This window comes from Sipha flava, unplaced genomic scaffold (genome assembly GCF_003268045.1).
Source record: "Sipha flava isolate LNK unplaced genomic scaffold, YSA_version1 222_pilon_pilon, whole genome shotgun sequence".
NCBI lineage: Eukaryota > Metazoa > Arthropoda > Insecta > Hemiptera > Aphididae > Sipha > Sipha flava.
The window spans coordinates 1,406,550-1,423,911 of NW_020272853.1; the positions used below are offsets into that span (position 1 = coordinate 1,406,550).

General features: G+C 28.6%; 1 protein-coding gene across 4 annotated transcripts in view; it reads left to right on the forward strand.

Annotated features, from left to right (window-relative positions):
- Positions 1–940: 940 nt before the first annotated feature.
- LOC112683280 overlaps positions 941–17,362 on the forward strand; it is a 271,887-nt gene continuing 255,465 nt past the window's right edge. For all 4 annotated transcript variants that reach the window (XM_025554218.1, XM_025554219.1, XM_025554222.1 and 1 more), the window contains exon 1: positions 941–1,841. The gene's annotated coding sequence lies outside the window, so the exon portion shown is untranslated. The remainder of the gene's footprint in view (positions 1,842–17,362) is intronic.

Consider the following 17,362-nt stretch of genomic DNA (forward strand, 5'->3'; position numbering starts at 1 on the left):
TAATAATAATAATAATAATAATAATAATAATAATAATAATAATAATACTAACAACGTAGTCCCATACGTTCTGTACGCGTTACCACACAGTTGAACATAATTTATGCGTACGAAATGTTTACCGCCGTAGACAGTTCGTGTTGGGTTTGAGACGAGCCCGAAACAACCGCGCGATCCCCCTCCCCGGCCGCGGACATTTAAGAACACTCGATAGAGAACGAATCGACGTCGTTCGCGTGCGGCCGGAACGAATCCGTGTACGGTGGTCGCCATGTCGAATCGAGCTGGAAATGTGCGCGTGTTGCTCCTCGCGTTTGGGTGGCGGTCGCGAGAGCGATCAACAAAAAGATCGCGTGGCGTCTGGGGCCGAGTGGGCGGATGCGTATAAAAGTTCGTGACGGTCGGGAGGCGCGTGCGGGCGCTTGAAGATGCGGCGGGTACAGCGAAACGGAACGGAGAGCGCGGCACGAAGGAAGTAACAGTGTGCATGGGGGGAGATGGGAAAAAGTGAGGGAAAAAGAAAACGAGGAAAAAGTCGAAGTCCACGAACGAGCCAAACGGAAACGGCGGTGGGGTGGCACGGGCGGAGAGGGCTTGTTGCTGTTTAAAGTAATTTCTTTCGGCAAGACCGTAACGAGGAGGGGAGAGGAGGGAGCGACTTCGGTCTGGACACAAAAACGGGAAATGGGAAAGATTGGATAAAGTGCAGCGCCGCGCGTCGCTGTCGCCGTCGTCGTCGTCGTAGTAGTAGTCACGACGGGGCTGCGCAGCGGAGGCGGCGGCCAAATCGTCGAGGAAGAAAAGACCGGTCGGAGGGAGGGAAGGGGGATAAGAGGGCCAGGAAGCTGACGGGGTGGTTGGAGCGGGGAGAGGGTACCGTCAGCGGCGGCGTGCGACAGAGATAGCGCGCGTAAAAGTTTTTCCAGTCGAACTTTCGCAGTCGGTGTGATTATACACCGTTCCGCGTTGAATGGCGGCGGCCGCCTTTATCCCGTGCGCCCGACCCGACTGCGCCGCACACGCCCGCACGCCGGTCCGCTCTTACGCGCACGTGGACGCAGGCAAGGCCTCTCCGTCGCACGAGTCGTTTTCGACCGTTTCTTCCGGCCGACCGCGTGACGTCCGTTAACCGCGCGGCACCGCCGTCGAACGGATTTCGTCGTTTTCATTTTATTTTATTTTCATTTTTTTCACAACATTTTCCCGCCGCGACGAGAATTAATAATAATCATATGACCGTGTGATGTGCCGACAGCAATAATTGTACCGCGAAAATACCGCCGTCGGTACGCCGTTAGTTTTTCCGGTGTCGAGTTCGGACGCGTGTTCGTTTCCCGTTCCCCGTCGGCCACGGCCCGCCCGTCAGCGCGCGAGTTTTCAATATTTATATATTTTTTCTTTTTATACGTTTTTTCTACGTTTCATTTTCCCCTCCTCAGCCGCTTCGCCCGCCACCACCGTTTTTTCGTTTTATATTTTTTATAATATAATTTTTCAATAAGCACGGGACGTCTGCGGAAAAACACGGGTTATTGATTGGGCCGCGAGCGGAGTTTTTGTTTTCTCTCGCCGTTCGTGGCGCGCGCGCTTCCCGCTACCGCCACCGACGACGACGACGACGACTACGACGACGACGACGACGACTACGACTACGACGACGGCGACGAGTGTTTTTCCGCGAACTCTTTTCAACCACTCCTCGGCGCGTCCCGTCACCCGGGTCACGATCGTCGCGCGCCTTACCGCCGCCGCCGCCGCTGACCGGTCGCACTATCGCTGGTGCTCACTGTGCGCCGCGCGACATGCACCGCCGTGCGTGTGCAACCGATGCAGCAACCGAGGTGAGTGTGCCCCGTGTCCACGTCCGTCTTTCGATCGTTCGTCGGTTTCGACCGCGAGCAGATAACGGTAGTAGATATACAGTTTTTAATATTATTCACCGGTCCGACACGAGACTACGACGGTGCCCGTTCTTTTATCGCTCGTTTTTACACACGTTTCCACCGTGTATGCAAACAACAGTACGTAAAACGAAGCAATAAACAACGATAGCGCGTTATAGTTCTAATAGGTACACTGTAGTGCAGCGTCGAAAGCAGTGTGTTGCTTCTACAACTTTATTTTCCCGTAATTTCGAAAACTCCGAAATACAAATAGTATTATTATATGATCGGTACCAACGTACGACTAAAATTTTTAAAATTTTAAAAATGTTTCGCATCCAGTTATTTCTGTAGAATCGAATTATTTTATTCCGATAACGCCGTGGCTTATGTGCATAACGATTTCTCGAGAAACTTGTAAATAGATATTTCGTAATAATAATATATTCTTTGAAAAGTCTCCAGACTGTTAAAGGGAAAAACGTTGAACGTGTTTTTAGTTGGAAAAGATTGCTAAACAATTAAGTCTTAGAACTTTGATGACATTTTATAGCAGGACCCCTCGGATACGGCCTTGATATAGTCGTCGCTTCTAATTCTCCCAAGTTGTTTGGTCTGTGTGTGAGAGCGGTCGCGCGTATATTTGCTGATTGTATTTTATTTATTGTCACAGCCGACGTACACGATTATCCTGTCCACTGTAATTTTGACGTGATAAAGCTCAAAGAAAATAAAACAAGTTCCGATTCTTCTTTGGGGAAAAATAACATTTGTGTATCGAGTTCGTTTAAAGAAGACCACACCAGTTCCCCTTATAAAAAATATTTTTACTTTTAACAACTTTTAGGAATCATTTCGTTTTTATAACAAACTTTTATTCTTATTTGCATATTACTATATAAACTGTTTCTTTTCTTCCACTCGCCGTAATCGACTACATTTTCAAATCAGATTATTCATGCTTTTTTTATTTTTACTAATTATTTTTTTTTCCCTTTTTTGATTATGCAACCAAGATCCCGTGAGGATTCTTCAGAAATATATTTATGATAGATTCATCGTTATGAAACGCTCCGATTAATATATGAGTAGGTGGTACTCATGGATTTTAAGTATTTTGTGAAGACGCAATCAACTATACACCAGTGATTATATCGTACGTATATAATATACCAAATTTAATTATCACATTATTTACACAGATATTATAACACATGAATCACGTATGTGGGTAAACGATTAAAACTTGTTGATTTTGTTGGTTATTGCGTTAGATTTCAACGACTTACTGCAAATTGTTTATTTTATTAATCATTAAAACAATCAAACTGATATTATTACTCGTGATTTCGAGTTTTGCGCCAAAACGAATTACAGTTATACCTAGATTGTCGGTTGTAAAAAAAATACGGATGGGATGCACTAAATTTATAACACAACAGAGTCGGAGTAAAAGTATAATATAGTAATTATAGGTTTCTATGAAATAAAAATAATTGAATATATATGTGTGAAACATATAAATTTATATTATAGTTACAATTATTTTGGATATATGTATAACAGGAATCGTTTCAAATTTAAAAAAAAATTTACTTTCTAACGAATTTTAATCGCTAAGTTTAACAAAATGTATACATCTAATTGGTAATTAGTATTTTAATTTAACTAACACATTGTATTATACTATACAGCTGTATACATACTTTCAAGCTGGCCATGAAATTACATAGTAAATGAATAGTAAAACTATGTTCAAACAAAATGTAAATCCCAAGCGAGCTGAAACTTAAAATTTATAAAAATATAATTAATTTAACCTTAAGAATAGTTTATTTGATAGTCAAATTTAATAACGAATTAATTAATTAATTAAAACGTTATTTAAACAACGAATTTTTTTTTATTGCATTGATATTATGACACTATTAATTTCACTTAAAGGGGTTTGGAGAACTTTTTATTTGACATTTTAGAGTTTAATTGTCGTGGACTCGAGGTAATGAATTTGAAAATAAATATAATATATTTATAAAAAAAAAATGTTTAAATTTTTTTCTTATTTAAATCATACACGGTTCTCGGTATATACATAGAATATTTTTCATTTTGATATTGATATACCTCTTTCTAGAGGTCGAATTGAGTTGGTTGATAATTTTTCAAGTTATCTCCCTATATGAATTATGGTTTAAAAGCTAAAACCAATTAATAAAATAAAAAAAAAAAAACATAATTCAAATTGAAACTAAAACGATTGTTCGTTTCGAATTTCCAAATTTTAATTCTTTCTGCTTGAAAATTTTATCGTTTTATTTAGATAATTTGCTGATGGGCGCATGTAAACTCCACCAGAAAAAAAAAACAAACAGGTAAAATTAGGTTCATGTAAACTCCACCACCGAAAAAAATCAGGTAAAATTAAGTTCATGTAAACGCCAGTGAAGAAAATCAAGTAGTAGTATAAAATTAATATGATATATCATTAAAAAAAAATTATAATATAATATAACATATCGTTCACATTAAATATTTAAATCATAGCAAAAAAATCATAATAAATAATCGTTATACCTAATAATCCAAAAATATATAGTTATGTCAAGTATGTAAACAAAACTATGTGATATAATTTGTAAGTATTTTAAGTCCTATATTACTTCATTAGTGTACCTATTTATAGTATCCCTTAACACTGTCGTTTTTTTTTTTCGAATTTTTACTTATTTACTTGAGATATTCCATTTAGTTTTATATTAGTATGGGTTTGAAAATCAGTAAGAACTTTACTAAAAATATGAACATTCGGTTGACTTTTATAAAATTAATTTCTTAGATAACTATGAAAGAATTTACAGGCAAAAGACAAAAAAACTGGCGAAGTTTACATTATACTTTTTATTACCCTTTTATCCTAACCGATATTTTGGCGGAGTTGACAATCTTCCTTGCTGATAACCAAATACAGGTTTATATAGATAACGTAAGACATTTGCCAATGTAAATTATGATGACATTAACTCTAATGTTTCTGTATTTTAATTCTGTATTTGTTATTTATATTCAGTGAATATAAGATCTTAATATTTTAATATTCTTGGTATAATATTTGAACTCGTGTTGATCAATAGAAACTAAAAAAAAAATCAAATAGACTGTTATTATTATTGAAAGAGAGGTAAATTAAACGTTAAAAATATTTTATTCGGTGTGTCAGTATTTATCGCAAATCCAACTACATAAAGTCGGGGTTAACGTTTTTCGTATAACATAAAAGTTCTGTAAATATTCTAAAAAAAAATGAAAAGTTTTACTCGCAGTTTTTTTTTCTAAGTATTCAGTCATTATGTGTACTTACTGTTTTTCCTAAATGGAGCTACATTACATACATTTTGTACTAACACCTTAACATTTTCCTCGAGTATTTCACGTTTTCGTGGTCCGGTAGACTAACTTTATATTATTAATTTTAAAATACATGCACTTGTATACGCATGTACATACATTTTTCCTATTTGATAATCCATCACATTTGTATTGTTTTTAAAATCTCGACGAAAAAAAATCAATTTAGATCACAGTACTTGATTTCTAAAAAAAAAATATGTATTTTTTATTAATGAATTAATTAAATTGAATTAATTAAATTTATTACATAAGGAATGGATTTGAATAAAAAACGTATTTATTCCGAATGTCCGAAAACATTGTGTATTTTTATGTTATTAAGTCACTTATATAAGAATGAATACAATTTGACAGAAATTTAATTTAAATTCATTACAAAAGAATAAAATAAAATATTTTTTTTATCATTTATTAAGTTTTTTATGTATCTATCTAAATTGCGAATTCATTTTTTGAAAATAATTTTCAGGATAAAAAGGTAATGGGAGAAGAAAAATAATAAAATTATACGAATTATTAATGAGGATTAAGATTTAAATTATAACAATACAACATTTTTCAATGTTAAAAATAATTTTAAGAGTACTTATTTAATGCATTTTTTAAAAAAAAAATATCTGTTGTGAATGGATTAAATCGTATTTTTTCAAGAAATTTTACTTAATTTGCAGAGCATTTAAATCCGTTCTCTTGTTATAATATCAAAAATAACATAAATATATACATGTATAGAACGTAAATATTAGTTTAACTGATAACTAACGTTTCAAAAATGATCAATATAATGTAATATATTAGTAAATACCAAACATAAATGTATTATGGAGGGCCAGAGTGGATAAGATTGCTGTGCTTTAATGTATGGTTACCGGCGATTTGGTTATCATGGGTTTGATCACAGCCTTGAGCGAAGAAACCACCACCATTCACCATCAACTGTTCCAAAAACAAGACTTTCAGTAAAACTGATAATCCTACTGTACCTTTGACACATTAAGTCTAAGGGACTAATGGTCTAGTTTTTGAAGCCTTCTTAAAAAATTAAATAAATTTATAAATAAAATAAAAATAACAAGATCAATATTTTAAAACACAGATTTATTGGTCAAACCTGAACAACTACTACAGGCTATGTATTGACTATTTATTTTATTTCACATGCAATTAGATATTTCGTTAAATTAAATTCATAGTTTTTTTCATTTTTCCATTTCACCCAGAAAATGTAGTGTATAGTTCAAAAACAATTGTGATTAATAATAATAATAATCAGTGAATATATAATTTCTAATTAGATCAGAGCTTTATTTAGTACATGTATTGCAATGTATATCGGTTTAAAAATTGTGTAATTAAGGAACATTAATTAAATCGAAGATGTCTGTACTTAACGTCAATGTGTTAGAAAGTATTATTACTTATTATCAACCCAATTAATTAAAGTTAGAAATCTGTCCGATTTGTTGTCGAGCACAAATATTGGAATATTGATAGTTAAGCACAGAAAAAAAAATATAAATGCAAACTCGAAATATGTGTCAAGTTAACTATAGTTATGAATAATGTTCATTGTTCTGCCTTGATCAATTATTCTTAATGATCCGTTATATAAATATTTGTAAATTCAAAATAATATTTTACACCAGTAGGTATGTACTAAAAATGTTATTTTTTTTAAATATTTAAGTTTCTGAGCTAAGCAATTTAACGTATTGGAAATATTTTTCATTAATAAATCTGCATCAAAACTTGCCTTAAAATTAGATAATAGATTCTATATTAAAGTAATTTTATTGATCAACAATTTCAGTAGATTTCCAAATAGAGCTCTAAATGTTAAATGCTATCAACTATAAACATAGTTTCCCGTTTTTAATTATTTTAATACATGAAAAAAATAGAACTTGGTTAACTCTATTTTTAATTGTGTGGGGTGTAGAAAACCTTAAATATTGTAAAGCACATAGTAAGTATTGAAAAATTGTCTAAAATACAATTTATTAATCTGTCAGCTTATATTTTAGTGTTTTTTAAGTTTAAACTGTATCAACATTGATTGTGTTTACGTTTAATTCATAACATAGATATCAATAAGACTTATCAACTTTATACAAATGCTTTTCTATATAATACAAAACAAACGATATCAATTCATTTTTTTATAAAACTTCATACTGTTAATAATCGCAGTGCAAACTCTCCATAACGATTATAGTATTTGTATTATGTAAAATAATTAAATATTTTCGTAACTGAATTTTCAATGACGCTTCAACTGTTGTTAATAATCGTTTTTTTTTTTTTTAGTACAATAGGTACGATGTAAGTGACCAACACAAAATTAAAATGTTCATTTACTTTTTTTTAACCAGTAAAAGCGTTATGTCCAAAATATGAGAAACGATAGAAGAAGGGTTCTGTCTTAGTATTTTACCATATTTTTTTAAAAAGTATATTAAGTTCTTAGTAAAATGAGTAATGTATTGAATTAACAATGATGTTTTTTTTTTTTTTTTTAAGATCAAATTATAAGGTAATTAACCCAAAGTTTCTAACCACGTTCCATTAAGTTAGTACTTGAAAACTATTAAAAATAATCAGCTTTGATTTTTTTCAATAGTTTTTCATCATTAACGAAAAACTAGAAAAAAAAAATTCTTTGAAATAAACGTTCGAGGAATCAAGAGTTTTTAGATTTTTCCCTAAAAAATGTGTTATTTTGTGCAGTAGGTATACTTAATAATTGAACGCCAACATTTTTCATAATGACAAATATTTAAAATTCGGTATAAACTCCAATTTTCATGTATAATGACGATTACAATATTTAATGAAGTGTATCTAATACTATTTTTAAAGACTTGAAATGTTAATAAAAGCATATAAAATTCCTTTATTATGTGAAAAATCTGTGTTGGAATTATTTTTAAAGATATTTTATAACTTATTGCTTTTTTTTCATTTTTATCTATGATTTAACATTTATATAAATATGATGTTTAATGCTACTGTTTTAAGGACAACAACATAATTTTCAAAATATTATCTATAATAAACGTATGTTAGATCGTTTCGTTTTTAAATTTTATTAAGATCCGGAGTGGATTATCTGTAACTTCAGTACTATATTGAAATCAAAAGCAAAAGTTTTATACACGAATTCGAATTTTCTTTTTTCAAGTCTTATTCCTAAAATTTATATAAAATAGCAATTAATGTATTGATTTAAAAAAAATGAATAGTTACTTTTATCATTCAGATATTTAATAGTGCATTTTATTGTTATCGTTAAATTATTCAAAAGCAATTAATAACAATGTCATGTTTTAAAATGTATTCGTAAAATATTCAAGTACATATTTTTTTCAAATATTAAGAATAAATAATGTGACTTTGAAATTATTTAATTACATTTTCGAACACTACATTTGTAATTATTATAAACTTTTAAAAAATATTAGCCATGTATATAATGTACTCTAATATTCTTATTTGTGTTTCATAAATTCAAAGGATTCAAAAAAGTTTTATTTCATAATCTATTTATTTTCTTCATTATAGGAAGACACTCGTATTAATTTTAGTTGAACATAGAATGCAAATAATTAATTGTTATAATTTAAAAGCTATATTAATCAATGACATTTAACATATCATAACATCTAATTTCCTAGTATTACCAATCATCCGAAAAGGCTTTGCTCTTTGAAATATTCAACCTCTTACAAATGTTTTTAAAGATTACTACTTTTATAGTTACTAGATACTAGTTCTATATTTGTTGTATTATTATTCTTTTATAAGAAATGAATTTAAACTTATAGACCATTAAAATAATCTGTAAGCTTATTTAAAGTGTATTTGCAAACTTGTAATTATTAATTATTATTTATCACTTTGATGTATATTATTTATGTTTCGCTAAAATAAAATTATTATTAATATTATTATTATTATTATTATTATAGTAAAGTAGACTTCTAAAAACGTTGAACATATTGCATATCGTTATTGATTTGATAGGAAATACTTGAATATATTGGATACTTGCGGTTATAACAATCATGTTAATCTCAATACCCAAATTTTAATACATAAATTAGAATTTCGTGTTGTGTACGTGAAAGTGAAGTGTAATCTTAATAATTTTCCGTTTTTTGCATTTTTATAGTACGAAACGTAACCATCAAAAAAGAAAATAAAGCGTTATTATGTGGTTAACAATGAACAGCTAATTTCTGAAATGTGTATCAAAAATTCCTGGAAACAGGTAAAAGTGAACACAATACCTTATTGTTCAATTCATTCTACTTTAATAGTTCCAGTATGAAACACGATTAATAAATGCAGATTATAGGTGTAGTCACGTAGATTTCATTACTCGTGGAAATAATATTGAAAAATGTTGTAGGTATCATTGATGATCTTGTAGATACAGTTTGTAAAAAGTAAATCAAAAATTCCTGGACATACTTAGGCTGTCTAATAAATAGGGTACATAAATATATTGATAAATATAATGAAAAATTAATTTATTACGTTAAAACTTTTACACGATAAATAAGATATATTTTATTATTTTTTAACATAGTCACCATTCAAATTGTTGCATTTTTCCTAACGATGGAGTAACTTGAAAATGCCATTTCGGAAATACACAGCACGTTTTCCATCAAAGTATTCGGTACTGCGTTTATGAGCTCCTCTTTTTTTTGAAAATGAGTTTCTTCTAAGTTTTTTTTTAAGGGACAAAAAAAAAAAAAAAAACAATTATGGGCACCAGATCAGGACTATATGGCTGATATTGCGATATTTCCCACCTTGTATTTTTCCAGCCAAGCTTTAGTTTTTGCCGCTGAATACAGGGTTATAATGTCATACAGTAGTTTCACATTTTTTGAACCCTCTTATCTTAAAACGAATTTTTTTTCAATTTTTCTGACTTTTTTTTGATAATATTAAAAATTTGATGATACACCATGAACGCAGTTACCGAATGCTTCGATGGAAAGTGTGCTGCGTATTTTCGAAATGACATTTTCACGTTATGACATTTTCACGTTACTCAATCGTTAGGAAAAATGCATCAATTTGAATGGTGACTATGTAGAAGAATAGTAAAATGTTTTATCGTGTAAAAGTTTTGAAGTAATAAATACATTTTTCATTATTCAGTATATTTTTGCTCCTTATTTATCGGACAACCTACATAGTAATAAAAACAAGAATTTGTAATTATTGTTTTTTGTAATTTATTAATTAATAATATTCGAACAATGATAATTTTTCATGTCATGGATCACGCCGTTGCACTTATTAGTTATCCGGTCATATAACGATTAATATACAATTATGATACTTTTCATGATACTATTATAATTTTTTCGAAATTCATTGAGGACGCGCTAAGATAGATAATAGTTTAGGTTTATTTTTTTATAAATCGTCTTTATATTTTTGGATATTTATACATGTTGTTTTTCAAACCCAAAAACAGTGTTTTAACAAATTTAAACAAATTTAACAAGTTTTAAATGTTTCCTATTTTTGAGAAATTAAATTAAAATCACATCATAGTCATGTATTTTGTTGAATGGTGACTTACTCTAAATCAAGAGAGTTTATTTTATTATAGGATTTAATTAAACATTAAATTAATTATGCGTATCTTATTGATAGTATTTTCTTAACTATGACCAAAATAATTGAATTTTTAAAGGTCATTATTTTATTTTATTTATATAATAATTGCTCATTTCCAATATGCACATCCTTTACACAAAAACTACATTTGGTTTCCAGGAATATTCATACGATGATTTTGACATTACTTAGTTTTGAAAGTTTATACTTAATTTCCGCCGAGTGGAAAAAGATAGATGAATCCAGTAACTTTTTTTTTTTTTTAAACAAACCTTATTACAATAACCTACATTGTCCTATTTCCGAAGTTGCAATTTTATGCACCTGATGATCATGGTCTGAAAGTTTTAAAATCAGATTTTTCGAGTCAATAAAAAGTAAATTCTGTTCTTAGTTTTTTATTCAAACACGAGAAAATTAATTTTTGATTGAAAATAATTCAATGTTTTTATAAATAATACAGGTGTTATACTGGTATGATTTTTCGCATATTTATGTCACACACTAGTTATGTATATTAAAATATAAAATTATTCAATAAAACATATTCAAATTAAAATGGTTGTGAATCATATATTTAATGCAAATACTGTTGTGGTTCATTTATTTCTCCTGGTGAATAAATATAATGTATATAATAAATATAAATTCATGTATAATATCTTAAAAATTAATTTACCTTTAAAACCTATATTAAATCGAAAAAAAAATTCAGAAACATAAATCATAACTTCAGCAAAATTTTTAAGTTGGAAAATGTTAAAAATAATTAAAATTAAAGGAAAACCTATACAGACAAGATAGTCAAATCATTGACGTTTTTATCAGCGTTAAATCTACCGCTATCAAATATATATGTATAGTTCTTGAAAATGTTACGTATTCGTAATCCTTTATTAAAAATTATCTTTTTTTTTATTACAAATGTTTGAAAATTATTTTACAGTGGTTTTTATTATAATTAACATAAACCTATCTTTATATTTTGCATATAACGTTTAAAAAACCAGCATATAAAATCGGTAAAAACTCTTGTACGAAAAAAAAGAACAAAATTGAAACATTGAACAAAATATGTCATTGAAATTTCATCGGCAGGAGACGTTATCGCATGGTACCTAATTACTCGTATTGATTTCATACATTAATTTTGTCTTTCGCGGACTATTATGGCGATGAAGACCCTTATAATGCCTCAAATATTTGTTTCCGCTCTACTCACTAAACATACCGTTGGGTATACCCACCAAAATCGGAATCGTACTATTAATGTTCTACTTAACCTTATATTATGTTATCCGAGTGTATATAGTATGCAACGATGAGAATTTTGATTACTTTTAACCTTCCTAGCGATATATATATATATATATATATTTACATTCCAAGCATTATTTGATATTGACAGACTTAATACCTTGTGCGTTATCACTATATTTAATAGTCAATTAATAGTATTTAATATTTAAAATGTATCTCTAGGTATCCTTTGTTCGCTAAATCACAAACGCGAATGGTGTTAAATATAATTAAATCGATAAATACTATGGGGGAGGAAGGATAAAAAGCTATTCTTCTGAATACACTTTTAAACAACGTTTGGAAGTTTTAAATATATATATACACTTATGAGTATTTCAAGTACTGGAATTTTCCGTTTCCTTTTATCTTCGGGAAATACAGCAAAATCTAGGTTCGTGGAACTTCGACGGAATAACGTTTAGGTGAAAATTTAAATAGTATAAATACCAATTACCGGATTTACAGTAGAAAATGTTTTCGAGGGCGTCTTGTAGTGTACTTGTGCTACAATGTTTGACTAAGAAATTACAACGTTATAAGATTTTGCATATTTTATTCAGTAAAGCTCAAACTTCTTTATAAGACAATATTTCACGGAAACCCGTTAGAGATATATTCAAAAATATTTATTTCGTTGAATTCAACTATAAGTATTTTTGATTTAATTTTTACTCGGATGGTTACAATCGGTGATATAATGGCCATAGACTTTTATACATTTTCTCACATATAAACATAAGAGTATAATATACAATGGATATAGAAAATTCAAGTACATTCTTTTAAATTATATGCATATATTCATATACTTCTGAGGCATATACTCTATGAACCATTATAACTTTTGTTTCTTTTGCCTAATTAAAAATATAATTTTTATAATGTAATATGAGTGGTGCAATTTAGAATAATAATCTATTGAAAATGTTGAAAGTCAAACATTCTTGGAAAAATACAATCACAATAATTTCTCATTTTTTCACATAAACACTTTGAATCGATTTTTTTTTTATATAAACATAAATGGATTGCATTGTTTTTAACTATAACTAGTATTTTTGTAGGAATAAATGAAATAAAAATAATTCATGATTTTTTTTTTCTAAGGAATCATTGTATACATTTTACACTTATTATAGTTCACCAGGAGTAATTAAAGTGTAAAAACACATTCACCTCTGCTCGTACGTGTAATTTTTTGTTCGTAGAATATACGACTATAAAAAGTGTTTGACATTAAATATGCATCACAGTGATATTGTCTCGTTAGAGGGTAAAAGGGGGATTTTTTAAAATCACCAAGTCTTACCCTAAAGAGTTAAATGAATATACTATAAAGCAGGTTTTTTAATTTTTCTATAGTGCTTATAGTATATATTACAATTATACTATGTATATGCATTGAAATATCTTAAAAGGTGATGATGAACGCATTCATTTAATTTGGTTTTAAAAGTTTGGTGACACATTTCTCATTGTGCAAAATAATTAATAAATATATTTTAAATTAAACAAGACGACAATTTGGTTTTTTTTATAAGCAAGCAGTGGTTGTAACAGTCGGATGGAAATTCTAAAAAAAATGTAATATAATTACATCACTTTATTGAGCGAAAAGACTCAATTATTTTGTGTGGCAAGTCATTTGCATAAATTATTTTTTAATTTTTCTTTTACATAATAAAACTAAATGTTTTAAACATGTGTATTTGCTGCTAATTACTTTTTCGAATAGCTGACTTTCCATTATAATGTATGTTTGAACTTTTATTTATTTTCAAAGTTTTAGTGCTTGAATCGACATTATAAGTAAAAAGTTTACCAAGTCATAGTACAAATAGTTTGAATGTTTTTATTTACATAATAAAAAACTGATGACAGTTTTGAGGGTTACTTATAAAATAAATCAACATTTGGGGTATAATAGGTGTCAAATCAAATCGATGATCAATCATAAACGAATAGTGATTTTGAGTGAAGCTCAATTTTCTATAATATGTTCTATAATAAGTTAAACCATAATAACTGTTGATCGAGAATTGAGATTTTTAGGAAATGTAAGATATATGGTTAAGAATGCTTACATTGAAGTGTATTGCTTACTGTAATTAAAATCATAAATAGCTAAAACTACATTTTATGTAAAAATAAATTTATAAATTATTTCTTAATTTTTCATAAAAATATTTGAATCATGAAAAAATATAGTAACTTATTATTTTTAAAAAATGTTTGATATTCCTGAATTATAAGCAAAACTTAGAAAGTAGGTAATACGAATTGATAATGCGTTGAATTTTTCGATATTTCTGAGGATAGCAATTTTAATTTATATTAGACGATTCAAATTTCTGTATTATTGAAATTGCTATAGATATTTTCAGAACCGAATATTTAATATTGATAATGTAAAAAATCATATATTTTATGTAGGAAGTGAATCAATATTATTATAATATCAATATTATTCAACGATTGGTCTGTTAATATAAATATACAAAAACTAAAATATAAACAAATATTGTAAAAAATATTGATGAAATTAATTATTTAAAAAATTGTATTTGCCTATAATCAATAACTAAAATTATATTAATTTAATATAACGAATTTCTGTTTGGACTTGCGATAAACCTTTGTTATAAATATATTTACTTCTATTTACTTTTGTTTTTTGGAGTTGAATCAATAAAAATCAAATATTTGTGATCTATGATGTTTGCAACGTTTTTTTTTCGTTAATCTAGTATCAAAGTTATTTGTTTGAAGATCTGGGTTGAGAGTCATTTTAACAACCTTTTATATGCATTTTTTATTTTGGTACCTTAACAAAATATCAACGTTTTATTTAGCATTGATAGCAATCAATAATCGGTTGACCAATTAAATGAGTTTCAAATTTTTTTTTTTTATAAATATGAAAATTATTACAAAAATCAACGGTAAAGGACAACAAACAAAGTAACCATTGATCAATTTATACTACACTCTATCTATACATAACTGAAAGTAAAATATTCTTGGTATCCCGGTTAATACTCGTTCATGGTTTGTTAATTTCTTTCTTGCATTTATTCTGTTTTAATTTATAAATCGTAATTTTAAACAACAATTTTAAGAAAAATTTTAAAAAAAATTTCTTAACTTAAACGTATATTTGATAGATGGTAAAAGTAGTTTTTCAAAAACAAAAAATTTATCACTGCAGTTCATTTCTCTTCATTAACTTTAAATTTTTCTTTTAAAAATATAAACCTTAGTCCTGAGATGTATTTATCATTAAATGTTTAGTAAAAGCATGTACTTGGACTAATATATTTTTAGAAACTGTGAATAATATGATTACTATTCATCGTAATTAATTTAATGAACACGTAATTTTTAATAACTACTTTAATTTCCATCTATAACATATTCAAATTTGATCGAAGAACTTTTTGCATACTAAAAATGTTTTTAGAAATATTAAGCTCAAAGTTCGTCCTATAACTTTAAAATATATTAGTATTTTACAAATCATAACAAATAATTTATTAATAAAATGTATTTTTGTGTATAAAAAAACATTCACATTTGGTAATTTTATATTTTTTTTTCGGTTTGAGATTTAAAAACGCAATATCTAACCATTTTCAGGGTTTCGAGATTAAGTTCAAACTAAAAGAATTTTAAATCGACGTTTTATATTTATAAAAAGTAATAAGGGTATCTTCGAAGTGAAATTCAATCACATGTATTCGCAATATGGACTGAAACTGGGTATTTTTAATATAAAGTAAAATAAACAATAGACTCATTTGTCTATGGTTTTACATATTTTCACAATAAATGTATAATCCTGTGTATATATTACTGGCATGTTGGTTAGTTATATTGAGTACATAATTCTACCACTTATTCTATGATGGTTAGTGGTTAGATAAATTACTAATGACTAATAATAATGTCTACTTTCAATATTAATTTAATCATGTTAAATGCGTTAAAATAATATTGAAGTACTAAGTCAGATTTTGATAGTATTCCAAGTACAGTATTCGGAAAACTGTATTCATAATACTTTTTAAATACTTTTTTTATCTAAATAAAAATGTATTTATCTTTGATGTTTATCTAGATAGATTTAAATTTATTTATCTTTTATAAACATTTTTTGACCAGGCAAAGGTTTTTTGCCGATTTTGAACCGATCGGACAAATTTGGTTTGTTCATGAAGTTGGCACCCCGATATTGGTAAATATGTACATGTATATTGTAAATATGTCTATTTACACATAACCGTTCCGTGCCCTCTCTGTATCCGCACTGTCCGTTCCGTGTCCGTAATTTCAAGTTTGTGTACTTGTTATGAAATGGGAGAGCTTGCATATTTTCATTCAGTATTCGTCCGTTTCCGTATTTTTAAATTTGTCGGAGGCAATGTTTTTGGAGATTTTATTGATACTGATCGGTTCCGGATTTCTTCTTCATCTAGTAACAACTTAAGTGTAACCATATTTTCACTCAAATAATTAATAATAAAACAGTTAATAAGAATAGTTATAATATTTAATTAATATACAAATTGTTATTTAATATTAATTGTTTTATTACAACACAAAATTAAAATTGTACACACGTGTATTTCGTACTGACGTAAACTATAAAAACCATTTTCACTAATGTCTTATACTGAACGAATATCACGGTAAACTCTTTACCCATAACTGTACAATGGTTGTTCCCTACCCACACCATTCGTTTAGTATCAGTGGAAGTGATTTGTATCCGTGATAGCCGTTCGAATTGATTATCCGTTCAGACCTCAGTGAAAATGGTTTTTAGAGTTTTTCTATACTAACTTACTTCAAAGTAGTACCATGCGTCAATATGAAATGTACGTCTGTATTGTTTTAGTTTTGTGTTGTAATAAAATCATTAATATTAAACTGCAACTTTTATACTAATTAATTTTCGTACCTATTTTTATTAATAGTTATTACAACTCCATGTGAGAACGAACCATCTCAAAGAGTTTGTCATCGATACTTATCGTGAATATTTTAGAAAATATAATAAAATCAATTTATTTAAAACAAGTTTATTTTAATAATAACGTGCAAACACGCCTACTCTATAAAAAGTA